General features: G+C 32.1%; 1 long non-coding RNA gene across 1 annotated transcript; it reads left to right on the forward strand.

Annotated features, from left to right (window-relative positions):
- Positions 1-5,291: 5,291 nt before the first annotated feature.
- LOC136065714 (uncharacterized) lies at positions 5,292-7,414 on the forward strand. The gene is made up of 2 exons (XR_010627306.1): positions 5,292-5,535; positions 6,606-7,414. It is a non-coding gene; the product is annotated as an uncharacterized LOC136065714 (long non-coding RNA).
- The last annotated feature ends 2,832 nt before the right edge of the window (positions 7,415-10,246 follow it).

Consider the following 10,246-nt stretch of genomic DNA (forward strand, 5'->3'; position numbering starts at 1 on the left):
GGAAATAGGCATCTAAAGCTTAAAGTTAGGAACGGAAATCAGTCATGGAAAGCATCCCCTGAAATAGATCAAAGGTTAGGTACAGTAATTTGGAGATAAAGGTGATTAGGATTTAATTACTTAACTTAAATTTTTGATCTAGAACTATGAATAGGATGTTTAGGAGTAACTCTTCCACCAGTTCTAGATCGTCCATCCCCGAGAATCCAAAAGACACTGGAATTCTCAATTTAGAATCCTATGAAGTACTAGACTTGGATTTAAACTTAGGAGATTGGAATATCCCCAAAGTCCCTGTCAATCAAATCTATAAGTCTTCCTGGTCTCTTAAAAAAGCTAAATTGTGACCCTAAACCCTAAATTGTGACTCAAACACTCTTGATCAAACACTTCTACCAAAGACTTCTCTTTTTTTTCTTTCTTTGGCTACAATTTTTAGTGCTTAAATACTGAAAATTTTTGTTTAAGCTTGCATATCAACCAGGCTTTATACATTTCTGTAAACAAATTTACCATTGGTGTTAAATATAACTAGTTTTTTTTTTATCTTCATTCTATTTGTTGCAGCTCCATTGGATACCTATAAATTTCCTTCAAACAAATTTATCTTTGGTGTTAATTAACTTGTTTATTATCTTGGTGCTATTTGTTGTAGCTGTACAATCTATAGGTGTAAATTATGGAACAATTGTCGATGATTTACTACCTGCAACTGAAGTAATAGCCCTATACAAAACAAGTGGCATAGGGAAAATGAGGATTTTTTATCCAAATCAAGCAACCCTTCAAGCCCTAAAAGGATCCGGCATATCAGTCATTGTTGGAGTTGTCAACAATGACCTTCAAGGCTTTGCCACAAGTCCTATAGCTGCAAATGGTTGGGTGCAAACAAACATAAGTCCCTACTTGCCTGATGTCAATATTAGTTACATTGCTGCTAGGAATGAAATAAAACCCAGTGATCCATTAGCCCAATATGTTGGACCAGCCATGCAAAACTTATAAAATGTAGTTACATCTTCTAATTTTCCAACCCAAATCAAAGTTTCAACAGCCAACGGGGCTTGGTTGAGTGGTTAAGGTTCGGACGCTTCGTGCACCACACCTAGGTTTGAATCCCACTGCCCGCAGGAGTCCGTTTGTGGGCAAACTTAGTGGGGTTTATCCCCCACACAGTTTGGCAGGCGCGTACCTTCAACTGGGAGGCTTGTCAACTGGCTCCCTACCCGGGGGTGTAGTATAGCCATAAAGGCCCCCATTTTTGTTTCTCAAAAAAAAAAAAAAAAAAAAAAAATCAAAGTTTCAACAGTAATAGACATGTCATTATGGCTCCCTACCCGGGGGTGTAGTATAGCCATAAAGGCCCCCATTTTTGTTTCTCAAAAAAAAAAAAAAAAAAAAAAAATCAAAGTTTCAACAGTAATAGACATGTCATTGATGGGCAATACTTACCCTCCATCTTCAGGTTCCTTCAGTGACAATGCAAGTGCATACATAAATGCAACCACTAGCTTCCTAGTAAGCACTAAGGCACCACTTCTTGCCAATGTGTACCCATATTTTGCCTACATAAGTAACCCAACAGACATTAAGCTTGATTATGCCTTATTAAATTCATCAGGGGTTGTGGTACAAGATGGTAACTTAGGGTACCAAAATCTCTTTGATGCAATGATGGATTCTCTCTATTCAGCACTTGAGAAGATTGGTGCGGCCAATTTGACTGTCATTGTAATAGAGATTGGTTGGCCATCCGACGGTGGTGTGGCAGCTACAGTTGATAATGCAGGCACTTACTACAAGAATTTGATTAGTCATGTGAACAATGGCACTACGAAGAGGCCTAGACCATTAGAAACATACTTGTTTGCTCTATTCGATGAAGACCAAAAGGGTCTAGCGGAAACTGAGAAAAATTTTGGTCTCTTCTCACCTACCAAGCAACCCAAGTACCAACTCAGTTTTTCTTAAGATAATTGCAGTAGGAATTGTAATCTTTATTACTAAAATAAAATATGTTTTTTTTAAGAATCATGAAATAAAAGATGTTGCAAAGGAATAACTAAAACCATAAATTTAATTGTAACATTGAAATAGAACTCAAGATCTATTTTTATGAAATATCTTATTTATTTAATTTTATTTCCCAAAAATGAATATTTTTTAAATTTGAGAGAGATTATCTTTTTATTTCATAATTTTTGTGTACATATTGTAAGTGTAAATTTAGAAAATATATCAATTTTAAAAGTTATTACACATACATACTAAGGAATAATTATTACAATCTTTTCAAAAAGAAACAGTTGTTCCTCGATTTAAGGAATATTTATTCCTAAGGAATAACTCTTACTTATAATAAATTTGCAACCAAATAATCAAATGATTTTTTCACAACACTAGTCATCCTATTACAAAACCTGTTACAGCATATCATACATACCCTTAGTTTAGATGAGAGAGAGAGAGAGAGAGAGAGAGAGAGAGAGAGAGAGAGTGTGTGTGTGTGTGTGTGTGTGCGCGCGCGCCCACGCATGCAAAATATGTATATATGATACTAGATAGGTTGGAGAAGCTAGCTGCGTTGTTGGCAATCTATATTGTGTTGGTGTATTTTATAAATGTAAATAAATTTATAATTTTGCTCTTACAAAATTTACTATGATGTAATATAGTCTATTTGAATACATTACTCGCTACATAGTTAAGATGTATTAGAAGTATGTGGTTAAAAAATTAAATTTACCATATCTCAATAGTTTAAACTTTTGGGACAATCGGTAATTTAACTAGGTATCAAAGCATGGGATCCTGAGTTCAATCTTTGTCTCCTCCACTCTACCTCCTATTTAAATTCCCACACGTTGGACCTCCCCTATTAAAAGGTAGTTTCAACTCACACGTGAGGAGGAGTGTTAAAAGTATGTGGTTAAATAATTAAGTTTATCATATCCTAATAGTTTTAACTTTTGGGACAATCGGTAATTTAACTAGATGTACATTTGAATATTCTCCTGCATTGGCAAGAAACACCCTTAAGAGAGTGAAATATATGTTCCTTAGCGAAGTCATATAACAATGATATACTATCTTTCCTAATCTTTTACTATTATAAACATTGACACTAAATTTATTATTTTTCATTTTAAAATGATTAAAACAATAATATTTAATTATTTTGAGTCGTTTCAAGTTTGTTATATCACTATGAGTTGTTGAATTATATATATATTATTACTTTTGAAACGCAGAATCAACATATTAGTTGGAATACTACAAACTTTAATTGGTTTTAAGAATTGCTTGTTAGCTTAAAATTATTGTGTTCACTTTCTTCACCTTTTACACCATTCCCCTTGATGGGTCGATGATGTACAACAAACTTATGATTTCATTCTATTAGAGAGTCCCAATTGTGTTGGAATTTAGATAATCTTTCATTTCAAGATTACAGACTAAAATTCCATGTGTTGGACCTTACCTATTATGAGGAGTTTGGACCCAAATGTAAAGGTGAGTGATAAAATTGTGGTTAAATGATTAAATTTATCATATCTCAATAGTTTAAACTTTTAGAACAATTAGTAATTTAGCATAGTATCAGAGCATGAAATCTTGAGTTAGCATATATGAAAAATAAGCAACTTGGCTACAAACTATATACAACTGAAAATTCGATTGTACCTCCTATTATCTAGGAAAACAAACAAATTTACATTTCTATAAAAATAACTTGTTTTCTTCTACACCTTTTAATCTCGCTCACTCTAATATTTATTAGGGTCTGATTTCTGTCCTTATTGAGGTAGGATCCTAGTATTTTATCATTTTTTATGATTACTCATAATACACATGCATATATCTCTTAGAATATTAGTCTAAACTCACTCATATTTATCAACATTTTCAGAAATGGTTCAAACACAATATTCTGGTAACATTAAAATCTTTTGATTATAAAATTTTAAAGAATACAATGACAAAACATTCATCACTTTCTTGAAGAAAAAAAATTGGTACATTTCCTCACCACTCTTTTCCATATGCCTTTCAACAGAATGATCATGTGGATCTGCGCAAACATCCACACCCTTAGAAGTTTGTGGACTAAATTATATGCTCAAACCACAAGGGATAAATTTTAATATTCCCTCAAAATCTAATATAAGTCAAGCTTAGCAACAAACATGTACAAAAAGATAAGTAGAATATACATCATTCATGTTACCGCACATAACTTCCACCTCTCCTTTTTAAAAGAAAGCATATGATAATTATTAATAAAGCATACTAGTATTTTTGCTAGCTAGCTAGCTAGCTAAGTTGTCTATATATAGCAGCAATTTTGAGACTAGATGGGATTGTTTGTCTCTTGTTTCCTTGACTTCTTGGCCAACAATGCATTATATTCCTCTCTCATGCCATTATATTTCTCACACAACTTCTTGAAAGCTTCCTTTTGGTCCTGATATGGAGCTTTCTTCTTTTTATTTTCCAGAAGATGCTTAGTTTCTTCAATTTGTTTCTTGAGCTCTTCAATCTTTGCACTTTTCTTCTCAAGCTGCTTACCAAGTCCAGTGTTTTCATAGCTAAAATTGTAAGGTTTTCTCATATAATTAATGTTAACAATTAATGTGAAAAACAAAACTATCTTGAAGTCCAGATTTTATTTGATCAGAACTTATATATATATGTGTGTGTGTGTACTTTGCTACCAAGGATTAAAGGTACCTATCCCCTCTTGGGATTTCTGAATTTCTGTGTCCTAGTTGATGGTGTTTGATACGTTACTCTAAAAACCTATTTAACCCATTTTTACAATAAATGTAGGGCTCAACCTGCCATGTAAAGAAGAAATGAACCACTTCAAATAAAAATGTTTAAGATATTTGCCTCAAAAAAATATGTTTAAGATCACTACAACAAACTTGAGTTTTTTCAACATATTTATATCCATGGTCACTAAAAAATGTAGATAAAAGCTTAATTTTCTATGGTTGAATACAACTGTAGAGTAAAAATAAGAAAAGTCATAAACTTATTTCTGCAGTTGTTATAACTGTTGAAAAAAATATTAAAAAGTATTTGGTTTTAGTTTTTTTCTTCGGGCACCGTAGTAAAAGGGTGTCAAAAAATATTATGAAGAGAATAGTTTTATCAACAACTTCATCAACTGTGGATAAAATAAATTAAATTTTGTATCAACGGTGGTAAAACGTTGGAAATCATTAATGCTATTATTGTATATTGTATAAAAGATCATTTTAAACTCAGAGCTTAAAACTTTAAGGGGTAGGCTCCCTCTCGCTCTCTCTTCCGCTCTGTTTCAACTCCTCACAAGTTCTTTCTTTCTCTCACTCTCTCTCTCTCTCTCTCTCTCTCTTCCTTCCTTGCATTTTTCTGTTATTTTATTGGCAACCAAACAGAGTTTTCGACTTCGGTTGATTTTTCTTTGCTTCAGATTCACCGAGTTGGTACAATCGAATCCAAATCTTGTATATATTCACACTTTTACCTATCCAAACCTCTGATTAGGTATCTTCTATACATTGATGAATCCAATTTCACATTCTCCTTGAAAACCTAACCTTCAATTTTGTATTTCTTTGTTTTTCCATAGATAGCATAAACGTTTTGTTTTTGATTTTGGATTTTTTGTATATAACTTGTATAATTAAATTGCAAATCTAGAATTTTTTTACTAATATAATTACTCTTACTGTATAATTTAGGTTTGTTTTTCAATTTGTCTATTGTGGCTTCAAATATCTCCTTTAATTGCAGGCTACTCATAGGAGGACTAGTGTTAGGCATTAGGCAATTCTGATTTAGAATAAAAAATAACCTGGTCTGTGCAAGTCTAGACATAGAGTATGTGTGCCAAGTGCTTGTGGAAATTACCCAAAGAGTAAAAAATAAATTAAAAGGAAAACCAAGAATAAGAGATTTGTGGAGGATAATTAGTTTATAGCTTTAATAGTTTAGATTTAAGTTGTAAGTAGATGGAATTTCCAGGAACTAACTTGTGGACAATGGCTATGTTCAATGATCTTTTGGAATTCAAAGTTTGATGCGTTTTTCATGAGTGTTTTATGTAAATTTTGCATCTGTAGTAGTTCTATACGGTCACTACAGCCGAAACAGGGCCATGTGCTGCCTAGAAAATAGGTGAACTTTTGAATTTGACACATTTTCAAATGAAATTCACCAAGGGGTATTGGCTTAGTGCTTTGACTGTGAGATATTTTTTTACATTAGAATGTTGATTGAGGATCGGCTTGAGAGAACCTTAAGATATTTAGGCAAAAATCAGATCATTCAAAATTATTTTTATCATAAAGGAGAATAATATTATTAAGCAAAAATCATAATAATATTTTTATCCAAAATTAACCTGGAGCTGGGAAAATCAAATTATTTTCCTGAGATCAGCTACTTTTGAGAGTTTATTTCTATTAATTTACATTTTGTTTAAATATCGTTGAGTCGGAAGTTCATGAATGAGGTCTATTGTCTGCTTGATGACTTAATTGAGAGTTCAGAGAAAAGCCAAGGAATGTAAATCTAATAATGTGGCTGATCACATAACTTTGATGGCCATGCAGGAAGACTATTCAATAGAGGCTGGCAGTATATCAAGGAGTCTGTCCTATCTACATGCAATTTTCAAAAGATGCTGAAGAGACATTTTCAAATGCCTTAGCTTTATTACGGGTAAAGGTTTTCACAAGTGAATTCACTTGCATCATTAGATGATTAGAAGTAGAGAGTGATATACTAATAAATTATATATGAATATTATTTCTTTCCCTTTATATTTTAATAAACTCTCAAACACAATAAAAATGCATTATATTTACTTTCATTCTTTTATAATCTATCCATTTTATTTCCTTGTTTTATAAATTTCCAAAGACAATATATCTTAGTTAATAAGTTAATTAACACTTGAAAATATGAGGGAGGAGGTAGGTAGGATTGGTGTTGGATGTGATCTGCACTGCACGAGCTTGCTTTACCCTCATTTTCCCACCCAATCCCGCCTCAGGTCTACATTGCACAGAGTTTTGGTGAATGGTCAAGAGAGATATTCTGTAAGACCCCACAGCCACAGCCATAGGTACTTTGATTCGGCTCACTCCAACTTTTCTTTATGGTTGTAATTGTTTCCTTGTCTAGTAGTAGTAGTAGTAAGCACCCACTTCTGAAATGTTTGTGCTTCATTTCTTCATGCATCGCCCCATTGTTCTGTTGATTTTTATTATTTGTTTTACAAACCATATGTGTATCACTGTTTTTTGTTTTGGAAATATTATCTCTTCTCACCCAATCATTGTGGAAATGAATATAGACATTCCATTGATCAATTTGGAAATGCTGCATGCATTGCAAATGCAATGCATGATCTTTTTTTCTATGATACTGGCTTTTGTCATGGGCCTGGCCTGAGAGATAAATTTCCTGGAAAAGAGGCATCATCTTTTTTTCTATGATACTAGCTTTTGTCATGGGCCTGGCCTTCTTGTTGGGAAGTGGCACTTCTCCGTAAATTTGTTACTTGAGGATAATTGATAGAGTACAGTGGTTTTTATTTTTATTTTATTTTTCTTTTAATTAGCCATTTTGAAAACTTTGAACTATTTGAATACTTAAAAATTAGGCTGATGCTTTAGTTTTTATATGAGAATGGAGTTTAATTTGGAATTGCACAATTGTGTTTATGTTTATATTTTGAATCAGGTTATTAAATTTAGATCAAGTGAAGGAATGCATCCAAATTAGGGTTTTTTTTTTTAATACTTATTTCAACGGTTTCAAACTGTTGAAATTTATCTCAAGCCCACATATATTTCAATAGTTTTCAATAATATTTCGACGTTTAATAATTGTTGATAAAGGTGAATCACATTTTTCGACGGTCACATAGGGTGTAGAAAAAAAGTTTTGACATGATTTTTAGTGGCGGTTCTCAACGGTCACTTAAACCGTCGAAAATACTTTTTTCGACGGTTTCTAATACTTTTTTCGACATTTTGAACCGTTGAAAATAGAAAACTTTCTAGCAGTGGATATTACTCCCCCTCCCTATAAAACAATCTACATTTTACCTCTAAATAATAGTCCATTGCTAAAAACAGGAATTAAATTTTTCAATTTTATATATATTTATTACAATAAAGTATGGGCGATTATATACTTTTCAATATAAAAGTAGATGATAATATTAGGAAATTAGTATTGAGATATATAGATGGGACATTTTTTATACAAGTTACAACTTAATTAAAACTTGTATTTTTTTTTTAAGCGAAATTATTATTTAGGAAGAAGCATGTATTTTGTAAATAATAAATATTCTTTCACATTCTTTTATACTATTATTCCATTAATATATTCACAATTGATGCAAAAATGTACAAATTTAAAATTGAAAAAATTTTCTATTTTTGTGATAACACAGCATCGAAATCTCAGGCAAGAAGTAGCTATTGCTACTCAAGATTAATAATTTATGGACATCTTTGTTTTTGTCCATTCTAAAAACACAAAGGGATTATTCAGCAAAAAAACACAAAGGGTTTACACATCAAATTGGAATAGAGAGCAAAGAAGAATATAGTACCTGCGAAAATGTTTGAACTGCCACCTTCCATAACTTTCACGAATTTCTAAAAAACAATAAAAAGAGTTAAAGACTCAAAGATCTCAGAAAGTATACCATAACAAAATAAATGTACTAAAAGTTCATTGAAAGAAAAACTTAAAATCATTAAAAAATATATAAACCTTAAAAAATTGACAATGGGCTAGTTTATTTTCTTCCCCTATTCATAATATACTAATGTATTGGATGTGAAATATGCATGAGCCTATTCATTATCATAACATGATAAATTAAATTTTTCAGTTTAAAAATAAAAATGCTTACTATATTTTGGGGAATGTGAATTTTGCAATTTAGGCTGAAAATTTGTGTTTTATACCCTAATCATTGATGTGTCCAAGAAAAAAAAAACTTAATTGGCCCATTTAATGATATGGTTCCACATGTCTCCAACGTGTCAAACTAGAAATCTTCGGTTAGACACATTTCTAGCATGTTAATTCCGAAACTTATGGGATAAGATTCCTCCCATTTGATAATTCATAATAACATAAAACTTACTAAAATCTTGTTTTTTTTTATGGAAAAGCAAAATAAAATAAAATGAGACAAAAAGAGAAAGCATGAAAAGATAAATAGTGTTGCAACTTAATTGAAATTTTTAGTAATATGTGTAACCGAACACTCTTTTTTTATATAGCAAATCTTCTTCAGATTTTTTTTTTACTAAATTTTTATGGGATGCAAGGAAGAGAACTTTCAGACAAGAAAAATACTCAAAAATTGTAAAAATCTTTCTGAAATGAATTAAACTGTAAAATATCATCAACAGTAATACTAGATAAACAGACCTTACGTTTTTACTATCTCCACCAAGCACTGCTTGCCTCTCTCTCTCTCTCTCTCTCTCTCTCTCTCTCTCTCTCTCTGTGGTGCCCCTGCAATATGGTGTTTCAACTTTCATGACCCACGAATTGTAGGATGGATTTATATATGAATTTGAGCTGAATGATGAATGGACTAGTGGCAATGGTACATGACCTATAGCTGAGCTAGCTAAGAAAGACAAAATCCATGATGTTGGGCAACTTTCTCAGATGGATAAAAGATTTCCACTGTAAATCTTAGTACATAGAGATTTGCTGGCCATTGATGTAAAACTCTCTCACACACACCATGCCTTCCTTTACCGCCCATTAGTGGGAATCAGAATATTTGTGCATGTTTAGAACCGACATGCATATAAATATGATTCAACCTTTGCTCATAGTGAGTACTTCTGTTACATCTAGGGAAAGAAAGACTATAATTTTTGTTGCCTTCTTATTAGGGTCCTTAGAGCATCCGTATCAGCTGTTGCAAAAATTATGTCATTTTACCATACCAAAAGTCTACTTTATTATTTTACCACATCATTTTATAATATCTCATTTATCATATGTTCTATATTTTTACCACTTCATTTAAAATAATATATACAATACTTTAAAATAATATATAAACAACCTCCACAAAATCCAATAGCAACAGTCACAGCCACCTCTGCCACAGCACTACCACCATCAACCTCCACTATGGCAACCAAAATCCACCACACGAAAGGAAAAAAAAAAAAAAAAAAGGGGGGGGGGGGGGGGGGCG

This window comes from Quercus suber, unplaced genomic scaffold (assembly GCF_002906115.3).
Source record: "Quercus suber isolate HL8 unplaced genomic scaffold, Cork oak 2.0 scaffold_1093, whole genome shotgun sequence".
Lineage (NCBI taxonomy): Eukaryota > Viridiplantae > Streptophyta > Magnoliopsida > Fagales > Fagaceae > Quercus > Quercus suber.